Source organism: Capra hircus, chromosome 1, assembly GCF_001704415.2.
Source record: "Capra hircus breed San Clemente chromosome 1, ASM170441v1, whole genome shotgun sequence".
NCBI classification, from domain to species: domain Eukaryota; kingdom Metazoa; phylum Chordata; class Mammalia; order Artiodactyla; family Bovidae; genus Capra; species Capra hircus.
The window spans coordinates 83,161,080-83,187,985 of record NC_030808.1 but is presented as its reverse complement, the minus strand read 5'-3'; the positions used below and the strand labels follow the sequence as shown (position 1 = coordinate 83,187,985).

General features: G+C 42.9%; 1 protein-coding gene across 4 annotated transcripts in view; it reads left to right on the top strand.

The window, feature by feature from the left end:
• The window catches only part of KLHL24 (kelch like family member 24), a 36,618-nt gene continuing 28,874 nt past the window's right edge, over nucleotides 19,163–26,906 (top strand). Inside the window, exons 1-3 of one of the 4 annotated variants that reach the window (XM_018047441.1) lie at nucleotides 19,163–19,273; nucleotides 23,566–23,697; nucleotides 25,084–25,125. The gene's annotated coding sequence lies outside the window, so the exon portion shown is untranslated. Of the gene's footprint in view, nucleotides 19,274–19,728; nucleotides 19,861–20,076; nucleotides 23,698–25,083; nucleotides 25,126–26,906 lie in introns of those variants that run through there. The other 3 variants (XM_018047438.1, XM_018047435.1, XM_018047428.1) reach the window with 3 other exon arrangements.

Sequence of the window (26,906 nt, the reverse complement as noted above, 5' to 3'; positions counted from 1 at the left end):
GCCTCACTCATTTAGTCTACAAACATTTACTGAGCACCTACTATGTAACAGGCATTAAGCAAGGTGTTGAAGATACAGCCATGAACAGGACAAACATGGTCACTTTTCCAAATAAGTTGTAGTCTAATGGGGGATACAGACAAGTCATAAGACACTGTGATCAGTCCTATGCACAAGCAAGTCCAGGGGCCTTTGAAAGTGTAAAGGGTGGATGCTTAATTTAGACTTCAGGTTTAGGAAAGACTTTTTAGAGGTAATAAAATCAAAACTGAGACCTGAAGGATGAGAGGAGTTAGTCAGAAGGACAAAAAGGGTAGTAAAAGTTGTAGGCCTGAAGTTCTCAAAATGTGTTTCCAGACCAGCAGCAGCAGGATCGACTGAGGACTTGTTAGAAATGCAAGTTTCCAGACCTACAAAATCAAAAATGCTAAGTATTGGGCCCATAAGTATTTGTGATTCTAAGGCACCATATAATTTAAGAATCATTGGAATTCCCTGGTGGTCCAGGGGCTAAGATTCCGTGCTCCCAATGCAGGGGCCCCAGGTTCAACCCCTGGTCAGGGAACTAGATCCCGCATGACACAACTAAAGACCGTGCATGCTGAAACTAAAGAGCCTGCATGCTGCAACAGAAAAGAGCCTGCATGCCGCAACAGAAAATAGCCTGCGTGCCGCAACAGAAAAGAGCCTGCGTGCCGCAGTGAAGATCGAAGACCCAGCGTATAGTGATAGGAAACAAAACACCAGAAGGCCTGGAGAGATTGTGGCTTCCTTCCCCTACAAAAGAATCATGCCCCAGCTATGAGAATGATGATTGCAGTGCCTTACGTGAGATGGCAACTCAGGCCCAGTTCAGTCGAGCGACAGTAAAACAAAACAGAGAAGGACTGCCATCCATTAACGGCTTCCGTGGGGGCACTAGTAGTAAAGAGCCTACCTGCCAATGCAGGAGACATAAGAGAGGAGGGTTTGATCCCTGGGTTGGAAAGATCCCCTGGGGAAGGGCATGGTAACCCACTCCAGTGTTCTTGCCTGGAGAATCCCATGGACAGAAGAACCTGGTGGGCTTCAGTCTGTAGGGCTGCAAACAGTTGGACCCGACTGAGTGACTAACACTTTCACTTTTTTTCAAGGGCCTTAGGCTTTCAGATGCTGACCTAATCATATCTAAAAACAAAACATAACCGTGAGAATAGTCATGATATATTACTAAGGAAAAAGGGGGAATAAAATTATATATACAGAGTGATTCTAATCATTTTTAAATGCTGAATGAAAAGACTAGAAGGGAACACACTAAAATGTTAAAATAGCTTTCTTCCCATCTAATACTCATAAAATAGGTCAAATTTAAGAGAATGATTTATGTGACAACATGTTTTTTATAGCACGGGTCTAATCTCTGGGGCCTAACGCCTCATGATCTGGGGTAGAGCTGATGTAATAATAATAATAGAAATACAGTGCGCAATAAATGTAATGAGCTTGAATCACCCCAAAACCATCCCCCTGACGTGGTCCATGGAAAAACTGTCTTCCATGAAACTGGTCCCTGGTGCCAAAAGGGTTGGGGACCACTGCTTTATAGTACTTTAACAGCAAACTAGAAGCAACTTAAATATTCAGCATAATGAAAAGGGATAAATAAATTATGTTTTGATCATGTGATAGAATATAAAGCAATCATTCAAAGTGACAGTTTAAAAAAGTATTTTTGTCAAGTCCTTGGCTCTGGCCTGTACCCAATCTGCCCCCAGAGGCAGGGCCCAGATATATTTCCAAAATTACGGGGGAAGGCAGGGCCACAGAGAACAAAAATCACCCATCTTTTCTGGGGCTTCCTGGAATTTCACTTCCAGATAAGGTCTTAGCTTTCCTCTCTAACAGAATTCATACCACCGTGTGAAAATATGGACCCAGAGAACCCCAGATTTAAACAAGAGGCAGTCTGTTTAGATCTCATCTCGTGCCAACTTATCCCCCAGCACCCTATCCGTCATAGATGGTGAGTTTCCTCTAAGGAGAAATGTGACCAGTTAACCTCTGAATCCCGGAGCAGAACATCTTCTTTTTCATTGTCAGTCGTGGCATTATCAATGGCTATATCTTGTTCTGCACCAGGGCAGGCCAGCCATTGGACTCTCTACACCCTGAGTCAGCCAGCTGTTCCCCAACAAAATCTGATGCACCATCTGCTTTGTAGGTAATTGTATTGGAACACGCGCACACACAGTATAGTTGTAACTATGAGAACAGTGGTAAGAACTTCCCTAGCAGTGCAGTGGTTAAGAATCTGTGCTTCTACTGCAGCGGCCTGGGTTCCATCCCGGTCAGGGAGCTAAGATACTGCAAGCCAAACAATAAGGCTTAAAAAAAGAGAGAGAGAGAGAACAGTCATGATATTGGTTAAGGAAAAATGTGAGAAAAAAAAATACAATGGTGATTCCAGTTTTAAAGTGCATAATGAAAAGAATCAAATGAAACTTATCAAAATGTTAAATAGCTTCTCCCTCATCTCATGTAACAATCCAGCATAGTAATTATGTCTATTCCACAGATTCAGAAGACAGGTGACTGTCTTTGAAAAACGGAATTGTGAGTGGCTTATTCCATATCTTTACACTACTTTCTATATTTTATATAATTCTACCCCTCATTCCTTTCCCTATTGGTGGGATGCTGGGTCCTGCAGGAAAAATCCAAAGTTGATCCCTGATGCACGAATGAATGCCCTCTGCCAAAGGCCCAGCCTGCCATCTGTCATGAGCCTCTGGGGAAGGGAGGATGCAGGCGGGCACTGCACTTCCCTGAGAGGTCTGGTTCCCTGAAGGACTGTAAGGACCATCCTGTGGGTGCAGCTGTCTGTAAAAATTAATTAATCTTCAAATTAAATTTTAATTAAAAAACCTGAGCCATCCCTGATTAACTCAACTTAATCCAGTTTCTTTTTTAAAGGAAAAAACTTAACCCAAGGGGAGCTATGCCAGAAATTTGGAAATTTCCTGGTGCTGTCTCTAGTCCTCCAGCCTGAATTTCTGCCTTATCCACTCCCCTGGCTCAGAATCTGTTTGTAAACCAGAGAACCCAGCTTCCCTCTGATGGTTTACTAATCTAATGCCTCTTTATGCCCATAGCTCACCCAGATCCTGTTTGAGCTTGTTGGTGACCCAGCCCTTGGCTTCTACCAAGCCCCTGCTTCCCAGCTCTGCCCTTCTGGCTGCCCACCCAGCCAGCACCCTCACACCAGCTCTTGGTCCTCCCCTCAGCGCACAAAACAGACACAGCATTCTGTTAGTGAAGGTAACAGTGTGGAGGAATCAGATTTTATTTCTGGTGGTGACATCAGCAGGAGTTTGGGTAGCTCCTGGCTATAGTTAATGGCACAGAGACGCCCTCAGACAATTTGAGTGCTCAGCAGTTTTGCTCTTTCTAGCTCTTTGTCTGCACTTGCCACTGCCACACTTTTCCCACCAAGCTTTGCTGTTACCATTAAGTGTCTCAAATAGAAGTTCTCTGATTCTGAATAGAGTCAGATCCGTCAACCAGACCTGAAGTCCTCCAGCTCCCAATAGTTCTTCAAAAAAAGTTGGAAACTTGTGAAATAAAAAAAGGAAAGGTCTCCAGCAGCACTGCCCAGCTCCCTACTCTGCTTTATATTCACCTCTCTCTCAGCTGCAAGTTCACCTTACACTTTAGGGCAAATTTCATCCCTGGGCAATTTGAGGTGCCTGGACCAATAATTCAGACCTCTACATCCTCATCTTGTGGCTAGTTCTACTCTGAACCTGCTAATAGAATGAGAATGATTTGTAAACAAATCCCTGCCTTGGAACCTCAGACAACCTTGATCCCCCCTTCTTGGGTTCCCAAGTCCATGCCAGCCTGGCATCCCAGGGATATCAAGGCAGTTACCTTATAGAAGAGTCATGTCCTTGTCTCAGGTATCTTGACAGGTACTACTGACTACTACTGTCAGTTACATCTTGCAGCCCGACTGTTCCCTTACATGGTCACAATGTTTCACCCATCATCTTAGCCATTGTCAACTTCAGTATCTGTTCTAAGATGTGCGTGTGTGCTCAGTCACTTCACTCATGTCCAACTCTTTGCGACCCCATGGACTGTAGCCTGCTAGGCTCCTCTGTCCACGGGATTCTTCTGACAAGAATACTGAAGTAGGTTGCCATGCCCTCCTCCATGGGATCTTCCCTACCCAGGGATCGAACCGATATCTCCTGCGTCTCCAGCATCTCCTGCACTGCAGGCAGATTTCTTTACCACTGAGCCACCAGGGATGATGTAAGTTTTATTGTTATTCAAGTATAATGAGGCCAGCACAGGAGGAGGTGATTGCCATTGAAAAGATTGTTGTTCACAGTTCCCAAAGGAGTACATTGTGCCAAACAGGGCCATATGGGGAAGCAGAAGGGTTGATGAGGGAGTGGAGGAATTGAGCTGAAACTGTGGGCAAAAGCCTTCATTATGGTTTTCACAGGAAGGAATAAAGGTAACCAGGTTTAAGCTTGGCTAGTTTGAATGATTTCAGTCAACTCTGGGGCACTGGGGCTGTCCTTAGTTGTCAGGTACACAGCCCTGGGGGGATTAGGACAAGGGAACAATGGCCCAAAGCTGAGTCCTGTGAGCACCTAATAAAGCAGATGGTTGGGATATAATCTTGAGTTGGTTGGTTTGTGCTTCCAGGAAATTTTTTGCTATTGGTAGGGATTTGCTAACCCTGGGAAGGACAGATGGAGAAGGAAATGGCAACACACACCATTATTCTTGCCTGGAGAATCCCTGTGGACAGAGAAGCCTGGTAGGCTACAGTTCATGGTGGTCACAAACAGTCGGATATGACTGAAGCAAATGAGCACACCTATTCACATGAAGGATAGAAGCTTCCAGTGTCGGCAAAGCTCCCAAAAGGATCGAAATAAAGAGACTTAACCCATCCCGATGCTTAATACACATCCTCACTAGATATTAATTAACTATCACAGTTAGTTCCATTGAAACCGAGGGTTCGAAGTTAAGAGAGGTCTTTATCCTTCACTTATTTACTCAACATGCATTTATTACACACTTACTATTGAATGAACACTATGTTAAGCTCTGGGATACAAAGAGAAAAAAATGGTCTTTTTCTTTAAGTGGGGCTAACAAAATAAGTTTAAATGTCCTTAATAAACATAACAGTAACAGGAAGTCCAGTGTTCCATAACAAGAGGGGCCCTAAACACAGCCTGAAAGGGACCAGATTCTGCAACGCTCTAATTTCACTACTGCCCTACCTCCCCCAACTCCATAGAGCGGGGCTCAGGCACAGAGTCTGTGGCAAAAGAGCTGAATAAATTCTGTTTTCCCCCTGACAGCTCCTCCAATAAGCTCCCTTTGAATAAAATCTTTGGATAAAATTATTTTCCCTTTCCATTTCTGTGAACTAACCATGAGGAAGTCATGCAGCAGAAGCAAAAATCTATATCCAGGAAGAGGTCCATTGCAAAGCTATCAAAATTGGGGGAAAGAACTGATGCAACATGAGTATCCAAAACAAAAGGAGTCATTGAGCAAAATACAGCACACCTACCAAGGTACATTATTAAGCAACAAGAACTGTGTATTGATTCAAAAGAAGCACAGAACCCAGAGTCAGACTTTCTACTACACTCCAGCCTTTGGGCAAGCTAGTTAATATCTCTGAATCTGTTATCCCATTTGTAAAAAGGGGGCCGGCTAATTAATGATACTTGCTACCTCACAGTGCTGCTGTGGAGATTAAATAAGACAACGCAGGTAAAGTACTTAATAAACACCTAGAATAGGGCTCAGTAAATGTTGGCCATTACTCCTCTTATTATTCATGTAAAGTCAGTGAAAACAGTTAAGTGGGTGGACTTAATACACCACAGAAGATATTCCTAACATAGTTTGAAATTAAAAAATATGTGTGCTGTGCTTAGTCGCTCAGTAGTATCTGAGTCTTGGTGACTCCATGGACTGTAGCCCACCAGGTTCCTCTGTCTATGAGATTTCCCAGGCAAGAATACTGGAGTGGGTTGCCATGCCATCCTCCAGGGGATCTTCCCAACCCAGGGATCAAACCCAAATCTCCTGGATTGCAGGTAGATTCTTTACTGTCAGAGCCACAAGGGAAGTCCAAGAATACTGAAATGGGTAGCCTATCCCTTCTCCAGGGGAATCTTCCCAACCCAGGAATAGAACCAGGGTCTCCTGCATTGCAAGCAGATTCTTTACCAGCTGGGCTACCACGGAAGCCCAAAGGTATATAATAGTATGTAATCAAATTCTGAGCCTATGTGAAATGTATACAAAATGTTTAAATATCAATAGTTGTACTGATAGCATAATGGCACCATGAGTAATATTTGAATGAAAGATTTAATTTTGTTGCCAATTTCTCTTTAATAAAAAGTGAAAGGGAGGAATACAAAAATAAAATGAAAAATAAAAAATAAGGGAACAGTGATGCTTTTGAACTGTGGTGTTGGAGAAGACTCTTGAGAGTCCCTTGGACTACAAGGAGATCCAACCAGTCCATTCTAAAGGAGATCAGACCTGGGTGTTCATTGGAAGGACTGATGCTGAAGCTGAAACTCCGATACTTTGGCCACCTCGTACAAAGAGTTGACTCACTGGAAAAGATCTTGATGCTGGGAGGGAGTGGGGGCAGGAGGAGTAGGAGACGACAGAGGATGAGATGGCTGGATGGCATCACCGACGCTATGGACATGAGTCTGAGTGAACTCTGGGAGTTGGTGATGGACAGGGAGTCCTGGCGTGCTGCAGTTCATGGGGTAGCAAAGAGTCGGACATGACTGAGCAACTGAACTGAAGAAATTTTTTAAAAAAACAACAAATTTGTCCTGGGATTCATGTCCGCAGAGTTGATGAGCCTAAATAGCCGTCAGTTTGGGGAGTGACATCTTTTTTTAGCATGTAGAACTCAAACTCGTCTCAATAATTAGTAATAACATGCTGATGTAAGCCAGTTCCACACTGCAGGTCAGTGTCATTGGGACTGCCAAGAAGTCAACATAGATCAAAGAGAAGGAAATAGAAAGCCACTTATTAAATGGTGATATACAAGAGTATATTTTTCATGTATATTATTAAATATGCAAAAATATGTATAAATAGCTATAGAAAGTAAAAACGTGCTAGTCACTCACGTCCCACTCTTTGAGACACCAAGGGCTATAGCCCACCAGGCTCCTCTGTCCGTGGAATTCTCTAGACAAGAATACTGGAGTGGGTTGCCATTTCCTTCTCCAATAAATAGGTATAGATACACTATAAATACAGATACAAAGAAATAAAAGATTGGACATATATTTATAGCATGTAGCTCTCTTTGGGTTGAAAGATTATAAATGATATCCAATTTCTTCCTTATTCCTCTAAAGTTTTCTACAGCTGGCACATAATACTTTAAAATTTAGAGGAAAGGAACTTTAAAAACTACTTATTTCTTCTTTTTAAAGCAAGAGATTAATAAGGAGAAGGTAAGAGGGAGAGTGAGAGCCAGTACTATCATAATTCCCTAGGGCATGTGATTATATACTCCCAGAAGTTCCTGAGTTGAGAAGTAAAAATAGGAAGAGCTAGGGTTAAATTTGGGGAAGCAATGAGTCTCGCAAGAAGGGCTGTGAGCAGGGCAAACTAAGGTGAGGCACAGGAGTGGGGTGACTTGGAGGGAGGGGTGGTGGGGCTACAGGGACAGGTGGCACTGATCCAGGGATTCAGCCGGGAAAGGCTTTGGGGAGGGTGTGGGAGAGTTGTTTTACAGGTTCAGGCGAGGACCCGAGTTCAGTTTGATCCCAAAGGAAGCAGCTGCATCTTCCCCAAATCCCATTACCCTATCAAGCAGGCTTTTCACTCTCAGAGCTGGAACATGATTTCTGGCCATTCGTGACCTCTTATATCCACCCAGCTCTTTCCTAAAGAGTTCTATATGCCCCCAGGAATGTCCTGATTTGGGTGCTTGTTGAAACAAAAGAACTTTTCCACTGAAGTCCTTTCAATCAAAAAAATTCACAAATTTTTTTTCCTGTGCTTCTAAAACTAGACAGGCCTCTAGAAATAGTTTAACCAAACACCTTCATGGGTGCAAAGCACAGTGCTCCTTTTACAGATGAGGAAACTGAGACCCCAGGAGATTAGGTGAGGTGTCCAGTGTGACTAAGTTATGGCAGAGCTCCCTAGGACTCCTCCTTTTTCTGTGTATTTTTTCCATTACCCCATGTTGCTTCTTGTTAAACAGATCTTCTTTGTGAAGATTTGTCAATGCATCATCATATCCTGTCATAATAGTAATTATTATTATATTTTACAAAATCATATCTACCGTTATGTCCTGATTGAATAATACTTAACTGTTTGTTGGGGTCTATGTGCGCTTACCAGAAGCAGTCATTTAATTCTTCTAGGAAGACGGTATTATTATATTTTATACAAGGAAGCTGAATATCAGAGCAGTTAAATAAACCATTCACTATCACTATGTCAGTGGTAACAAAGTTAGGATCTGAACCCAGTCCATCTGAATCCAAAGTTACCTTCTTGACTCTCCATAAAGAAACACTGTTGGGTATATACGTGAATTGGAATATTATTCAGCCTTAAAAAGGAAGGAAATCTTGCCACGTGCAACAACATGGATGCATGTAAAGGACATTACACTAAGTGAATATAAACACAGAATGATAAATACCAAATGACATCACTTGCGTGTGGAATCTAAAAAATGCTGAAACTAGAAGCAGAGAGTGCTTCCCTGGTGGATCAGCCATAAAGAATCCCCCTGCCAATGCAGGAGACGCAGGAGATGTGGGTTCAATCCCTAGGTTGAGAAGATCCTTTGGAGAAGGAAATGGCAACCCACTCCAGTATTTTTGCCTGGGAAATCCCACGGATAGAGGAGCCTGGAGGGCTACAAAGAGTTGGACATGACTGAGCATGCAGCATACAAGCACATGTGGTGAGTACACTGAACATCTACACTTTTACCAAACTTCAGGTATACAGTAAAATATTGTTAACTTTAACACGTTGTCATATGTTAGATCTCTCATACTTATTCACCTTGCATAACCAAAACTTTACCTCCTTCGATCCACATCTTTCCATTCCGCCACCTTCCAACCCCAGCTCCTATCAGAACCATTCTGTTCTCTGCTTCTATTGTTGTTGTTTAGTTGTGTCTGACTCTTGCAACCTCATGGACTGTAGACCTCCAGACTCCTCTGTCCATGGGATTCTCCAGGCAAGAATACTGGAGTAGGTTGCCATTTCCTTCTCCAGGGGAAATCTTCCCAATCCAGAGATCTAACCCACATCTCCTGCTGTCTCCTGCCTTGGCAGGTGGAGTCTTTACTACTGAGCCACCTGGGAATTAATAGTCATTTATATACCTTCCCCTTCCCACCTAGGAAGCCCCATCTCACCACTTAAGAAACGGAAAAGAAGCTGGCAAAGGGGTGGCAGGCACCATGTCCAGCTGCAAAGGTGGTAAGAAGCCCCTGAAGCAGCCCAAGCAGGCCAAGGAGATGGACGAGGAAGATAAGGTGTCCAAGCAAAAACAGAGGAGCAGAAGAAACTTGGAGGGTTAAAAGCAAAGGCCGCAGGGAAGGGTCCCCAGATCGCAGGTGGAATTTGGAACTCTGGCAAAAAGTAAGTTCTTCCTTGTGCCTGAGGCGATGATGAGTTTTAATTCTATTCCTGTTTAAACATTTGGATTCCTTGCCATATATTCCCATTCCATTGCCACCTACAGCTAGAATGAAGTGTTGTCTTAGAATCTATTATATGTTTAAGAATAAACGTCAGTGATAAAAAAGGAAAAGAAGAAACCAGTAACTGTCTGGGGTGATAGATATGTTAATTAGCGTGATTGGGGTAACCATGTCACAATATATATGTACATCAAATCATCAAACTGTACTGTACAGTAAACCCCAGTAAAATTTTTAAAATAAATGTAAAAATACCATGTACTGTACACACACAAAAAATACCTTTGACTGTACAAACAAAAAAATATTCTGTTGGGGCCAATCTCTCAAGGAGCTGATTCTCCATTAAATTCAGCATTCCTTAAATTCCTCTTATTAGTCAAATTGTCTTTTCTTCAATTAGAATGACAACATTTACGCATCTTGAACTAAGCATGCAAGAACTAAATTCCTAAACCGGATTCATTCTAATCACCTCCATAGAGTTACCAGGATAAGAATTTTTACCTTGGCTTTGTTTTTATTTCACTTGAGTGTGCAAAGTACTGTTATGATGTATTACTCTAATATAATAATGATTTGTGCACTCAGGGAAATAAAAAAGGAACCCAAGGTGAAATTTTTATGAGAAACTTAACGGAGAAATCATAAATCCTCCTTTGTGTTTGTTTGTTACATTTTCCAATAATATGGCAATCTTCAAATGTTTCACATTATAAAACATCACCTCTGGTATTTAAATTAATAAATAAAAAGCAAGGTGCCCTCCAATTCCTGACTAGTGTTGGGGACAAAGATCATTCAGAGTTCATCCTGAAAAGCATCTAAATTTAGAGATTTGCTACCGGAGCAAAACTTTCATGTACCAGTAATAGAAGCAGGCAGCCTTTCCAAAATATGTTAAGTATGTGTTTGCGATGCTGTCATAAACAGGGTCAGAGTATCTGTCCCTGTGTGCTGGTGACCTGGGAGCCCTCACTGTTTTCTAGGCCAGTTACAGAGAGATCTGGGGCTGGAAACAAAGGAGATTGCACAAGAGTTAGCAGGGTACTTAATTTAACCTCATCAGTTAGGGAAAGGCTTTTTAAAACTTTTTTTAAAAATTTGAAACATGTATATATGTGCATAGTTGTTTACTTGTCTTTTAATGTCAAAAGCTTATTGAGGGGCCTCCCTGGTGGCTCAGTGGTACAGAACGCACCTGCCAATGCAGGAGACATTGTTCGACTCTTAATGCAGAAAGATCCCACATGTTGCAGGGCAACGAAGTTCGTGCTCTACAGCTATTGAGCCTCTGCTCTAGAGCCCAGGAGCCATGACTACTGAGACCAGGTGCCATGACTACGGAAGTCCGCGTGCCCTAGACTCCACGCTCTGCAACAAGAAGCCACCTCAGTGAAAAGCCAGCGCACCGCAACTAGGGAATAGCCAGCCCCTGCTGGAAAGGGGAAAGCCCATGCAGCAACAAAGACCCAGCATAGCAGAAAATAATTTTAAAAAAAATCTTACTCACAGAAACAAAAAGGTCTCCCTCAACCCCTATTCCTAGTGCCTTGGTCTACAACTCAAAGGTAACCATGGTTTAATCTCAGTGGTCTTTGAGTTTGGATATTGTATGACCAGAGGCAAACCACTTTCCTACATCTTAAAGGCGATCTCTTTCTTTTCTAAATATTACAAATGCCCAGACAAAAGAAGTTAGAGGACAAGATCCTGGTGAGTGTTCAGAAAGTCTGGTTTGGGGTTCTGGGTTTTCTAAATCACTTCATTTCTTCAGGTTTATTTATCAAATCTAGATTATAGAGGTTATAAGTTCTTCCACTCTTCCTTGCTTTCCTTCTTTTGCCTACCTAAAGCAAAGGACAAGGCATTGAGGACATAGCTAGAATTGGTGGGGGAAGGGACAATAATAATAACAGTAATAATTTTGGTTGCTGTTTAGCACTTATTATATTCCAGGAACTGTATTTTTTTTTCTCATTTTGTCTTCATAACAATTCAATGAGGTAGGTATTTTTATCCTCATTTTTTTACAGATAAGAAAACTGAGGAAGATGAAGTAATTTACTCGAGGATATATACTGATAAGAAACAAAGCTAAATTTTGAACCTAGACTCTTCAAGTCTAAAGCCCCTGAGATTTCAAGCCTTTATAGGGAGACAGAGAATATGACTGTCAAAGTGCTAAGCTAGGTAACGGACTGAAAAATGATATAGCACAAATTAGGGTGGTCCTGGACTAGCAGTGTGTGGGAACTGCTCTGGAATCTGCATTCAGGTTTTGGGGAGGTTGCATTGTTCACGACAGATGCTTCTGACAGAGCCTAAAATGAGCATAGTGATAGGCACCCTTACTAAACTGAGAATTCTTGGGTTGGAGACAGGTGTGGCAGCCTCAGCCAAAACAGTTTCTTAAGAAACTGGATGGACTCTCTCAAGAACAGGAGACGTTTGCTGCAGATACTCATGGTCAGGTCCAGCCCTGTTTATACCTGCTGAAAGATTTCTGGAAGGCCGCCCATCAAGCAAAAGGGAACCAAAGATGGACAAGACACACTGTCAGAAACTGCAGGCATTTGGAAGGACAGTGCCAGAGACAGCAAGGAAGATCAAGTTGGAGTTAGTACATGCCTCTTAAATGTCACGGGGCGGTAAGAAACTGGAGATGGAGACAGTCTGCTGGGACCAGCAGGGGGAATTCCATATGGACTCCCAGCCACCTATGACTGAGACACAATGCTGAATGGCGCTAGAAGTGGGGTTATGACCATTGTCTAAAACTGGCAGACACCAGAAGCAGGAGAAGACACTTTCCATATTGTAGATACCTGAGATGGTTTTGCAGCAAGTCATGTGACAAGGTGCTATGAGGTATCCTTTGGCAAATTAGGCCTACCCAGAGCAGTCAGGGCAGGAGTCACTTCCAAAACATCACGTTTCTTCAGAGACCAGAGGGCCCACCCTAATTCTCAAACTGAGGAAGTAATCAGAAGAAGAGAGGGGGTGAAATCAGATGTCCTTGGAAAAAAAAAGTGAAGTCGCTCAGTCATGCCCAACTCTTTGCGACCCCACGGACTGCAGCCTACCAGGCTCCTCTGTCCATGGGATTCTCCAGGCAAGAGTACTGGAGTGGGGTGCCATTTGAGGCGGAAACAAATAGGGACCGGCATCCTGTGCCAGGAGATGCAAGTATGCCCCAGTCTCCTGAAGTCAGAGCCCAGGGCTCACGGTGATAACCAGTCATCCTTACCTGCGTCTGCTGTGGCAAGCTTGGTCACAAACAGGATCCAAGGCCACCTAGGTAACAGTTTCTGGCATCCCATTGACTTCAACCTGTGAAAGATGGTTTCCAGAAGAAAGCAAGGATTGTCACCCTCCCACCCCACTCCCAGAAGAAACACTTTTGTTTCAGAAGGAAAACTCAGGAGAGGGGGTAGGGAGCTGACTTTCCAGGTGACAGAAAACTCACCCCTTTTCCCGGATCTCAAAATGGAAAAATTTCCAACTATGTCCACCTGGTTAAATACTAATGCTATTATGTTTGACCCTAAGGTTTAACTGGCCTAGTGGGGTCTACGGCTGTCTCGGCCGGAGTGGGACAACCCTTCCTGGTAACTATACAGCTGGAGACAGTCAGACCTCTACGTCCAAAGGAACTGCAGAGATGAGTCATGTCTCTTCTTACCAGAGAAGGGAGAGGGGTGGGCCTCAAGGCTGGAGAGGCTTAGGTGCCATTAGCAAATAGTGTATTGTGTTCACTCATGTCTTCACTCAGCACTCTGAGGAGGTATTGCGTAACAGACTAGCTGAAGTGTTAAATGCGTCTGTGGGGTGGGGTGGGGTGGGGCATGCTGAGATACTTTGATATTTATGGTAGTCTCCGTCTTCTGAAGAATGGAACTCTGCTGTTTGAAAGGTGATGAGTGTGAATAATGCAAATTACTGAAAAAAAGATGGAGGCGGAGGGCTAGAGGGGATTGTCTAGGAGGAAGGTTGTAGAGATCATGGAGAGGGAGAAACCCCAAGATTGTGGCTGGAGAAAGGCCCAGAGAGAGGGTGTGAGGTGGGGAAAGAGAAGTAGCTGGTACTGAGGAGGCGCGCAGGTGAGGCCACAGAGATGTGTACGGGGAATTGTTATGGAGCTGTGTGGTGTAAGATGCCATGTATTCTCTCTTGTGAAACCCTCTTTGTAAAACCCTCTCTTTCTAAAATCTTCACTCTTCAGTGCTTTGCAGCTGGGGCTTTTATTGCAGGGGTGGCACAAATGTGCTAAGCACAGAGCTGGTTGAGGAATCCAGCTGCATTCAAGGGCTTGGTATAAATACAGTGCTAGTGTCACATTATAAAGGATGTGGGAGATGCACGCAATTTCATGACAGGTGAGGGAGAGAGGAGAGGATCAGAACAGTTGGCATCAGAGTGAAACCTTAAAGGATGACCAATATTTCTCCTAGAATTAGAGATGGAGAGAATTCAAGTGCAAGGGACCTATAGCAGAGGCAGGGTGGTCTTGAGGCAGGGTGGTCTGGAAGCGCGTGGTATGTTTAGGGAGTGATGACTTACTATCTCCCAACCATCATCTGCATGGGGAAGAGGAGCAGGCTGGAGTGCAATAAAGAATGGATGAAGGAACTCTGGATGCTTCAGTTCAGTTTAGTTCAGTTCGGTCACTCAGTCGTGTCCGACTCTGCAACCCCATGAACTGCAGCACACCAGGCCTGCCTGTCCATCACCATCTCCCGGAGTTCACTCAAATTCACGTCCATCGAGTTGGTGATGCCATCCAACCATCACATCCTCTGTTGTCCCCTTCTCCTCCTGCCCCCAATCCCTCCCAGCATCAGGGTCTTTTCCAGTGAGTCAACTCTTCGCATGAGGTGACCAAAGTACTGGAGTTTCAGCGTTAGCATCATTCCTTCCGAAGAACACCCAGGACCAATCTCCTTTGGAATGGACTGGTTGGATCTCCTTGCAGTCCAAGGGACTCTCAAGAGTCTTCTCCAACACCACAGGTCAAAAGCATCAATTCTTCGACGCTCAGCTTTCTTGTGGTCCAACTCTCACATCCATACATGACCACAGGAAAAACCATAACCTTGACTAGACATACATTTGTTGGCAAAGTAATGTCTCTGCTTTTGAATATGCTATCTAGGTTGGTCATAACTTTTCTTCCAAGGAGTAAGCGTCTTTTAATTTCATGGCTGCAATCACCATCTGCAGTGATTTTGGAGCCCCAAAAAATAAAGTCAGCCACTGTTTCCCCATCTATTTCCCATGAAGTGATGGGACCAGATGCCATGATCTTCGTTTTCTGAATGTTGAGCTTTAAGCCAACTTTTTCACTCTCCTCTTTCACTTTCATCAAGAGGCTTTTTAGCTCCTCTTCACTTTCTGCCATAAGGGTGGTGTCATCTGCATATCTGAGGTTATTGATATTTCTCTCGGCAATCTCGATTCCAGCTTGTGTTTCTTCCAGCCCAGCGTTTCTCATGATGTACTCTGCATAGAAGTTAAATAAGCAGGGTGACAATATACAGCCTTGACGTACTCCTTTTCCTATTTGGAACCAGTCTATTGTTGGCCACCTTCAAATCATAAAGGCTGTCATGAACGCTCTGTAGAGTAAAACATGGGCTTCCATGTGGGATGTGCAAGAAGACAGAATAGAGAGCAGTATGCTATATCCCTGGAAAGAGAGGAAACAGTTCTGAAAACTGTCTGATTCCCCTCACTCTGAGTAGCTGCCTCCTTCAAATGACTAAGCTGACCTGGATTGTAAACACTGCATAAAATATATCGTGTGATGGGACTTCCCTGGTGGTCCAGTGATTAGCGCCTCACGATTCCACTGAAGGGGGCATGGATGCAATCCCTGGTTGGGGAACTTAAGATTGCATGTGCCATAAATTTTTTTAAATAAAAATTAATAACTCATGTAACAATCAGTTTCAGCAGATTGTGCTAGACTTGACAGCTCTGCTTCTATTCCAGCCCCACCTGAGGACAAGGCCACCAGTGGTGATCCTCACTGATTTGTAGGGTAGGCATAGATCCCAGGACTCTCTACCAATCTCCGACCCACCTCTATTCTGGGGGTTGCCTGAGGAGCTCCCCACCCACCAATAGGCCTGTCTCTTGAGGCTGCTGTCCTGTGAGTCCCCTCGATCCCTTCCACTCTCAGTGACTGATCAACTTGCAGCCATTTGCCCCAAGAGAATCTGAGGACCTTGCTGTGCAAATCAGTTCAAGTGGATCCCAAGTGGTCTGGAGGCACTTTTTTTCCCCTCTCAAGTCCCCTTAACCTAAGAAGTAGAGATCCATCCTCCAGTTAACAGATACATACTGAACATCTACTAAGTATCAGTTCAGTTCAGTTCATTTCAGTCGTGTCTGACTCTTTGCGACCCCATGAATCGCAGCACACCAGGCCTCCCTGTCCATTACCAATTCCCGGAGTTCACTCAGACTCACATCCATCAAGTCAGTGATGCCATCCAGCCATCTCATCCTCTGTCGTCCCCTTCTCCTCCTGCCCCCAATCCCTCCCAGCATCAGGGTCTTTTCCAATGACTCAACTCTTCGCATGAGGTGGCCAAAGTACTGGAGTTTCAGCGTTAGCATCATTCCTTCCAAAGAAATCCCAGGGCTGATCTCTTTCAGAATGGACTGGTTGGATCTCCTTGCAGTCCAAGGGACTCTCAAGAGTCTTCTCCAACACCACAGTTCAAAAGCATCAATTCTTCGGCGCTCAGCTTTCTTCACAGTCCAACTCTCACATCCATACATGACCACAGGAAAAACCTTGACTAGACGGACCTTAGTCGGCAAAGTAATGTCTCTGCTTTTGAATATGCTATCTAGGTTGGTCCAAAAAATAAAGTCTGACACTAGGTATACTACAACAGAAAATGAATAAGCCATCATCCCTGACTTCAGGAATTTGAGAGAGTACTCAGTTGGGAAAGGCATGTAAATATAGTTGACCCTTAAACAACAAGGGTTTGAATTGCATAGATCCATTTATATGCAGATTTTTTTTTTTTTTTTTGCAGTGGTAAATACTGCAGTACAACACCATCCAGGGTTGGTTGAATCTGTGGATATGTAAGCAGGGATACGGATAACAGAGCTGTGTGGAGGGCTGACTATAAGCAGTACACAGATTTTCAGGTGCACAGAGAACGAGAGCCCCTAACTCCTGCATTAGGGTGATGTCAAACAATCAGTATGATAACTGCTGGGAAGGAAGTAAGGACCAGCGGCTGTGGGAAGACAAGGGGAGATATTTATCCCAAAGAGCAATGAGGAGGAATGCAGGGTTTCCAAGAGAGAGAACCCACATGCTAACTCCTGGGAGGAAAAGCAGGAGCTAGCCTAGTAAGGGGAGTGAAAGAGAGGAGAGAGTATAAGAGGCCTAGGGAGCAGGATACAGATGGGAATGGTCTGGAGACAGACAGCAAGAGCTCTTTGGGCCAGAGTCCTATGGGAAGTTCACTGAGGCTGGTGTTCAGGCTGCGAAGTGGGGCCTCAAGGTACATCAAGAAGAACCCTAAATGCAGCTTAGAAGGAAACCCAATAAATGCTAGGTAATTTCATTTTTAATAACAGATGGAAAAGAGGACTAAAAATAATGTTTAAAAGGCCTGGACACAAGCCTTCTATATTACCAATATTTACACCTCCAATCACTGGAACATGCACATCCCTTATTTCATAAAGGCTTGACTTTATTCCTAAAGAAGGAAGAGAAAGAAAGTGAAAGTTGCTTTGTCCTGTCCGTCTCTTTGCAACCCCAAGGACTATAGTCAATGGAATTCTCCAGGCCAGAATACTGGAGTGGGTAGCTGTTCCCTTCTCCAGGGGATCTTCCCAACCCAGGGATCAAACCCAGGTCTCCTGCACTGCAGGAGGATTCTTGACCATCTGAACTGCAAGGGAAGCCCAAGAGTACTGGAGTGGGTAGCCTATCCCTTCTCCAGCGGATCTTCCTGACACAGGAATCAAACCGGATCTCCTGAATTGCAGGCAGATTCTTTACCAACTGAGCCATCAGGGAAGCCCTTAGGGAGAGAGAGGTTGTAATTCTGATATCAGAAACCAAAAACTAGTTAAATGTTCAAAAATTTGGAAAAAAAAACCTGCAGAAACAAAAAGAGAAAATAATGTCTTTTGGAGCACCTGCTTCAGAAAACAGGGATTTGTGATAACTTTGATTTGCACATGAGTTTAAAATAAAAATGTAATCTTTGCCAACAAAGGTCAGTATAGTCAAAGCTATGGTTTTTCCAGTATTCATCTACACAACGTGAACGCTGGAGCATAAAGAAGGCTATTGTTGTTGTTTAGTCACTCAGTTGTGTCTGGCTCTTTGTGACCCCCATGGACTGCAGCAGGCCAGGCTTCCCTGTCCTTCACTATCTCCCAGAGTTTGCTCAAACTTATGTCCGTTGAGTCAATGATGCCATCCAACGATCTCATCCTCTGTTGCCCCCTTCTCCTCCTGCCCTCAATCTTTCCCAGCATCAGGTTTTTTGATGGTGGTGCTGAAATTGTGGTGCTGGAGAAGAGTCCCTTGGACAGCAAGGAAATCAAACCAATCATAAAGGAAATCAATCCTGAATATTCATTGAAAGGACTGATGCTGAAGCTCCAATACTTTGACCACCTGTTGGGAAGAGCAGACCCACTGGAAAAGACCCTATGCCTTGAAAGACTGAAGGCAAAAGGAGAAGAGGGCAGCAGAGGATAAGATGGTTTGATAGCATCACCACCTCAATGGACATGAATTTGAGCAAACTCGGGAGAGATAGTGGAGGACAAAGCCTGGGATGCTGCTGTCCATGAGGTCGCAGAGTCAAACATAACTTAAAGACTAAACAACAACCTCCCAGGATGACACAGGGGCCAGTAACAGATTTAAAGAGAAATCTGGTTTCCCTGCTATGTCTAGCTACGGGGGTTCTAGTCCCTTTCACTTCTCAGGTCTTCATATTTCCCGATTGTATACCAAAGAGTGAAATGAAAAGATCTCTGAGCCTAGTCCCTCAAAATTTAGGGTTCTGAACATTTTTGGTTATGAGCTTTTGCCTTGGGACGTGGCAATAAACACCTGACTGAGTTTCCCACAAGTCTCCTAAGACGTATGTATTTCCCTTACCTATATCTACCTAAAACTGTTTCTGAATCAGCAGCCCTTGGATCGGATCTTGTTAAGCCTCGTACCCGACACCCGAACTATAGTAGGAAATCCTAGCAGCCGAGCGGCCACCCCGGAATGGGGACTACAACTCCCAGGGTGCTCCGGGACGGGGGCGCCCCCTCGGATTGGCCAGAGGTGCGTGACGCTCAGTGTTTTGGCCCGGGCGGTCACATGTTTCCTTTGTTGTGAGCTGTGGAAGGGCTGGTGGCTCCAGGAGACGCCGGCGTTGGAGAGGGTGCTGCGCCGCCGGCTGCTAAGGGACCGCGGGGGCCGCCGCTGTTGGCCACTGCTGCTGGCCTCTTCCAGCCTTCGCCGAGAGGTACCCGGGGATGACAGATCCGGGACTGACCGAAAGGCGAGGAACCGGCCAGAGCCGGGGGCGAAGGGACGGCCCAGGTCATGCCTACGGGGGTGTCTGCAGGAGGGAAGCCAACGGCCGCCGGCCTCTCGAAGCCAGAGAAGGAGGGTCTGAAGAGAGATCGCGGCTGGGACTGCAGGGCCCTTGTCTGGGGCGAGGGCGGGGGGGGGGCTCTCTGGGAATCTCCTGGGGGTCGTCAGCCCCGGTTCCGTAACGACATTCTGAAAGGAAGGGCACTGAAAGGCTGGCATTACCGCCCCGGAACCGCGACGCTGCTGGCGCGCCCGCCGGGGGCGGGTTGGGAGGGGCATGGCCTCTGGGGCGGGGGGTAGCAGGTGCGGGTCAGTCACCCCGCCGCCTGCGGGACTAGGAGCAGCTGGCGGACAGGACCGGGGGAGAGGGGTCTCGCATGTTGAGGATGGGCTTCGAACGGAGCGCTGCTCTTCTTTAACCGAAGGAAGCGCTGAGAATGCAGATTCTGAAATCAAGACTTCGCGTTTGGTGGGGGCGACAGTTTGTTCCAGACTGGGAGGACTGACGGGGTCAAGGTGGGTCCCAGGGCTGGGGGCCAGAGAAGTCCTATTAAAGCGGTTGCGAAACGTGCTCGGCGCCGTCACCTGACCGTTACCCCCGCCCCCACGGCCCGGGAGCCTTTGTTTACCACTGCTTGCCGCGAGGCCCGCGCCGGGATCCGGGCCCTGGAACGACAGCCCCGCGGGAGCCGAGGCAGGCGGGGGAGTGGGGGAGCCGCTGACGGGAGTCCCCGCCTAACCTCGCCTCCTTCCCACCACTCCAGGCTTTGGTTTCTTAATTTAGTTCGTAACGGCCCCGCCCCCAGGCTCTGGACTCTGGGGCAGACTGTTAAGGCCGCGAGGATTGGGGCCCTGCGGGTGCTTGAGGGCGGGACGACGGGGCGGCTTCCGTGTGTTTATTGGCGGGTGTCTTGTCGCTGGGTGGACGTGCCCAGGCCGTTATTCCCCGCCCCGCTGAAGGTGATCTGGAGGACACGCGGGAGCGCGCGCGTTTCTTCGGCAGCTGAGGCCCGAGCGGAGCCGCCGGCGGCGCGCGGTTCCGCGCCCGAGCCTACTGGCGCGAGCACCAGCTGCCCCGCCGTCGTTGGGTGGCCGCCCCGGCTTCTGTCTGAGCTTGTAGGCAGTTTTGGGGCCCGCGGAGGACGGGATAATTAACCTTTAACTCGGTCCCCTAGTCTGCCCAGATGGTGGAAAGAGCCCTCAGGCGAATTAGTGTTTCCCTGTTCTGCAAACTAGGTGTAAATGGCGCTTCCCTGGTGGCTCAGACCGTAAGGAATCCGCCTGCAACGCGGGAGACCTGGATTCGATTCTTGGGTTGGGAAGATCCCCTGGAGAAGGGACCGGCTGCCCATTCCAGTATTCAGGCCTGAGGCCTGGCAGGCTACAGTCCATGGGGTCTCAAAGAGTCCAGCACGGCTGAACGACTTTCACAGCACCCTAACCCCACGTTTTAGAGTGCCTCACAGTCTGCCCCTAAGGCAGATTAACTCTTCTTCAGTTAATTTTAGTGGAGTTTAATGATTAATCATTTGCTCTCTTGAATAGCTTTTTAAAGATCGTGTCTTAGTGTTTGCAGCTAAGACCGTTTAGGCCCACTAGCGAGGCTGGTTTTTGTTAAGTACGGGAAATAGATTAAAAATCTGCCTCCTGTCACCTAAAATGTGAAATTAGAATTCTGGTTTTTTTAAAAGATAGCTTTGTATGGCTGAGTCCTTTCTCTGTTCACCTGAAACTACCACAACTTTATGTCAATCGTCTGTACCCCAATACAAAATAGAGAGTTTAAAATTTGAAAAAAAGATAGCTTGATGATATCTTCCCTCCACCCCCTCCAGAAAGTGAATTCTGTATCCGTGTTTAGATGAGTTGTTTGCGGAAACAAACATCATAGCTCACTCTTACATGATGACAGTTATAAAATCTACAAAAACAATTGTTTTAGCCACAGTGTGTTGAAGATGCGGTTTTCCTAATCTGATTTAATAGGATACTAGGGTTTTATCAGGGTTTTTTTTTTCTTATAAATCTGTAGGAATTCACCCAAGAAAGTACATTTCTGTAGAAAGTAGATTGAGCTCCCTGGGTGAAGAAAGAATTGCATTTGAATAGTTCTCCTTGGTTATGCGTTCTTAATTTATTTTTAAAATTCAAGTTGGAATGACTACACCAAAAGGAGCAGCCTCTGTGATCCTGAACTGCCTCATCGCTTATGCATTGAAGGCATTTAACATTTCTAAATAAGTACAAGATGCAAACCTCTAACCTGTATAAAAAATAAAACCACCACTCAAAAGCCTTCTTCTCCAGACAAAGCCTGTGACTTAGTCTCTAAACAGGAAGAAGAAATAATATTCTGAGTTGGAGCTTACTATCAGCTTTAATTTAAACGTTATTGGCCTTTGTCCAAGTTGCTAAAACTATGTAATGCCTTTTCAAAAAACATTGTTTTAGCTTCCTTGTTTTTTCTGCCATTTACTTAAAACCCAAAGGTCAAGCCTGTGAAAAACAAAAAATACTATTTATTAAATGAGGGACTGCAGTTATTTTTGTATATACTTTTTTCTTACCTAGGAATTTGGGACATCCTTTTTCAATAAATATTTAGGTATAAACTGTATAAAAATGTAATAAATAAAATATTCTAGTATATCCTAAGTATATGAAATATATAAGCATATATATTTTATATGATTCTATTTCTGTTTTGACTGAAACAGAGTAAGTATATGGCCACTTGACAGTTGTTGACAATTTGAAACCTTTATTCTTTCTCCTGTTAAGAACACTAGCAAAGCTAGATTTTTTTAAAGTAAAGAGTTTGTCACTCTGCCTAAATTTATCACCTAAGGGCTACCATTTTTTAGCATTTGGCACATCTTAAAGTCTACTAAATTGATGTCTAAAAGTCATTAGGCTTTGCTCTTTACTCAGTGCTTTCTAAAACATACTTCTGCAAATCATTTGTGTTACCACAAGGTAGATAAAAATCACTGACATAAAAGTGCTTTTGTACATAGAGCATCCATGTAGTAAAAGATTGGATCTCAAACTTGTTTGAGTGACAGAGTACCGGATGGTGTCCTTGCAGATTTAAATAATTCTAATAGAACCAAAAACACTTTTGCTAAAAGAAAACATAACTATGTTATATATCTATAGGTCTTAAGATTTTAAAATAAAACAATGCATTAAATACCTAAAGGAAGCATGTTTCTAGCAAGATGAAACAAAAGACATTTAAACTTACATGACAAGTAGGTTTGGTAGGATAGCTTTATACCAGGTATGATGTCTGATGATCAACAATTTTTTTTCTTCCTTTGGTGGTTTGGGAATATTAATAGCCAAAAGTTTCAAAACAAGGGAGAAAAATGGTGAATGGAGAAGTTCAATTTTTTTGTTCTATGATTTGAGAGAAGACAGTATTCTTTTTTCAGTTATAGAACCATAATTGTTTAGTCTGACACACTGTTTAAGCACTCCTAAATTTTTCATCATTGGATACCTTTTATTTTCTCTCTCTCATTAATCAAAGTAATGTATTGACTATTTGAGGTTCATGTAAACAAGGGATAATAACGTGGTATCATTCTAGGCAAATGTAAAGCTTTTGTTGGTTTCTGGTATTGTATGGTGTGTAAATATTTTTATTGGTGGTTTCATAAGAAAAATAGAAATGTTGAAAATAACACCTTGAAGACTGGACTTTAAATATTGCATTTGTAAAATTTGTTTCGGGAACCACTACTCCAAGAGTAAAGTTTTAAATTGAAAGTTTAAGAGTATAAATTTAAAGTGGCCGTTAAATGGAATGGTTCAAATAAATCAGCGTTTTAGAAAATGGGGTGAAAAAATTGCTTGGTTTCAGATAGTTCAATGTTAAATATGGTTTTCTAGTTATTTTTAAATAACGAATTTATATGTTACAGCATTTTCTGGCTTTCCTTCTGTTGAGCTACTGTATATCTTTAAAGATAAACCTTTTATTCATTAGTCTTTTTACTGTCTTGATGTGTTATTCTTCGCTTAGAGTTCAGTTTGAGAAAATGGGAGCAGTGTGGAGCATAGCATGTAGCTAGTGGCAGTTCATTACCACAGGTTGTTGGAACATGTTAGTCAAAACTGTTGGTTTCCTTTGCCATCTGGAATTTATTAGTCTTTGTAAGCCCCTCACTAATCTATACTATTTTAAGGCTGATAGTAACTTCATTCTTTGTATAGGGTTCCTCATTCTAAAGGAAAAATAAGCTTGATTGCAGTACAGCTACATTCTAAGATCAGTTCTGATACTATATATCTCCTCTGGACTTTGTACACTGACCTCCTCTGTCCCCTGCCTTAACTATTAGGTTGGTAAGTATTACCTAAAATCCCTCCAGAAAATGCCCAGGTCAATTGCCTTGCCCTTCTACTCCTTAAGGTATAATTCTAGACTAGATTAGGCATGAGAGAATCTATTCCAGTTTGCACTCTAGCAGAAACAATTTGTTTTCTGCAAGAGAAACACTGAGAATTTAAATCTATTTTAGTATCAATCTTTGAGTTCTTGTTAGATTCTAATCTTAGCCTACTCCACAGCATCTAAAATTGGATCTGAATCTGATATTCACCACCCCAGTGCCAGACAGAGGGGTAGGCTCTCTAGAATTGTTTCTTGAATTGACTTGAGTAGGCTCAAGATTTTATTGTCTTCTTGGGAAAAAATACTTATTTAGCTAAGGCTTAACAAACCCCTATTTTGACCAAGTTGACGTATTCTTTATCAAAGTACACACCAGTTAGACTGACTTCTGCAAATAAGGAAACAAGATAACATTCACCTCACTATCAAAGCTTAATCCAGGTATAGAGATGTGTGTTTTTTTATACATGCAGAAATCAGTAGTTTGTATCTTGGTTTTTGAGATCAACATTTGAATTTGCCTAATCTTGTTAAGAATTTATGAGTTCTATTTATAAATATCTAGGCCAGAAACCAGAAGTACTTGTATTTAAATACCGTTGGTATTCTGTGCACAGTTCAAGATTCCAGTATTTTCTCAGAAGCATTTCTCTCTTTCTTTTCAATATATGCACACAGAGTTGTGCTGAATTGGTTGATTTCTACAGGTACTAGAGTCCATAAGATCAAAGAAACAAGAAATACACATTTATATACTAAAAGATATAAGATAATTATTTGATAAGCATAATGATTCTGTATGGATAATCTAGATAACAATTAAAAATTGAAATGTTTTTTTCCTGAATTTCCCAAAACACTTGAGATTTTCTTAACTGATTTCATAGTTACATAAAATATAATGACTGAACTGTTTGCCTTGAGTAATACTGATAGACCAACTCAGAATTATTTAATGACTGCAGATACAAGTAAAACATTATTATCAGACATTCTTCAAATATCCAGTGCAGAGTTACCATAGGAATGTTTCATCATCTCAACTCCACCATTGTTTACTCATCTTTCATTCAAGAAACCTTACTGCAGGATAAAATTGTCAAGAAAGGAATTGGATAAATAAGGAAACTATTTTAGGTATAGAGTAAAATTTTTAATTCGCTTTGAGGAATTGTTATTCAGGATTGGTTTTTTATGCAGAAGTTAACTTCTAGTCACAAATTGAAATCTATTAAAACCTTTTTTCAGTGTATTAGTAAATAATGCCAATTATACATGAAGTAATTACTATCTGACTTTTATCTGACTTAAATATTGCTGTTCTCCGTTTATTTTAGGTGTGGAAAAACTGGGGCTTTGATCAAGCAAATGCTGAAAAGGTATTACAATATTTATAAACTCTGAGCATTGTTATTAGAAAATATAAATCATTTTCCTTTAACCAGAGGTCACTTGGACTACCTGACTAGCAGGGAACAAGATCATATAGGAAGACAGCATCACATCATTTCTGTTACCAAATAAACTATCGACACACTCCTTTCTAACCCTTACAGATCTCCTTAGTCTCCCTTCTGCAGTTTCTCCAGTCCTAGGGACACTAAAATAAGTTATCTCCATTCATTTTTCTGGAACATAGGCCAAAACCATGTTAAATGGTTAAATGGTAGTTTTTAAATCTACCTAACAATTTGAAACTAGGTCTACAACATTTCATGAGTTCTACAGTTGGAAGTAAACTCTAGAATACCCTTAACCAGAAGAATCTATCTTAAAAATTTTCCTTTCAAGTGAGACTGTAGCTCTAGAAGTAAAGCTCCTGAAGAAGATGAGGGAGAGAAAGAAAAGGATACTAGCTTTTCTAGACAAATCGTGTGACTTTGGCAGTCAGTCATTGAGAGTCCAGTCACTCTTGCATCCACTAAATTACGTAGGTATTATTTTCCATCATTACATTTCTTTGGGACAAGCATTTTCCTCTTGTTTTGTCCAGAGATGCCTACTTATTTGGTACTTTTTAGTGATGGGAATAACAATGCTTTGATATCTGCTAATTTTTTAGAAGAACTCAGTCTAATTTTATGTTTAGTTTGCTTATATATTACTTCACTTATGGTAAATCTTAAACCTATACTAGATACTGTATTTTGAAATGTGGTTAAACTTGTCTTTACTAGTTAAAATACTTTGTGTAAAATGGGAAAATAAAATCTACTGAATTATACCTGGAAGCCGAAAAGATGCTCTGAAATGTTTCTCATATTCCTAAGACATTCTTGTGCAAATCATTTAGTCTGTCATCATACAAAGAGTTTATATTTTATGGTGTTATAGACTAGTTCATGGAAAAGTTCTCAGAAAGTCTAGAGAAAGTGAGGCTGCCCAAAAAGCCAGGAAAAAATTGCTTGAAAGGAAACAGCCCGGATCTATGAGATAGTCTCTTTTCCATACAAAGCAGTAGACAGATGTCTTGTTGCTGTTGAATGCTTTTAATAACAAGCGATTTTATAGCTGTTCGTGTTTTCTGGTAAAGCAGTGGAAGACCTCTTGGCAGTCATCTATCAAGGAAAATAACCATGGGAATTAAGAAGCTGAAAGTAACATAAAAAGACCATTAACTCATATAAAATTTTAAGACTTTTATTAACACTACTCACTCAATATGCTATCCCCAAACTTATCAGATACACATACTATAAGATACCAAACAAACAAGATGCAGTAAAATTATTGGATATAGAAAGCAGAGCATGTTTTCATTTATGTTTCTTTCTTGTCCGTTTTAGCCAAAAGGGAAATTCTTAGTACTTGGGGCACGTTGTTTTGCATTCTGAACATATTTTCATTTAAACTTTGAGGAAACAAAAATGTATGGAGGCAGAAACCAATTACAAGTACATTTTGGATCACATGGCAGCTTACTGAGAAGTGAAAAGAGAGTAAAAGGACCGCCTTAAAAATAAAAATTTAAGCCAGTTGATAGATGTAGTCCAGTGCCTCAACCCATCAGTTATCTATTCATAGCATTTCTGAGGGAGACTTGAGGTTGTTTCTTATTAGGGAAAGGGAGCAGGGCATAAATAACATATTTTTAAAAATACAGAAATACAGTACTGTATCATTGTAGTGTGAATTTGGGGGGAAATAAAGACAGAACATA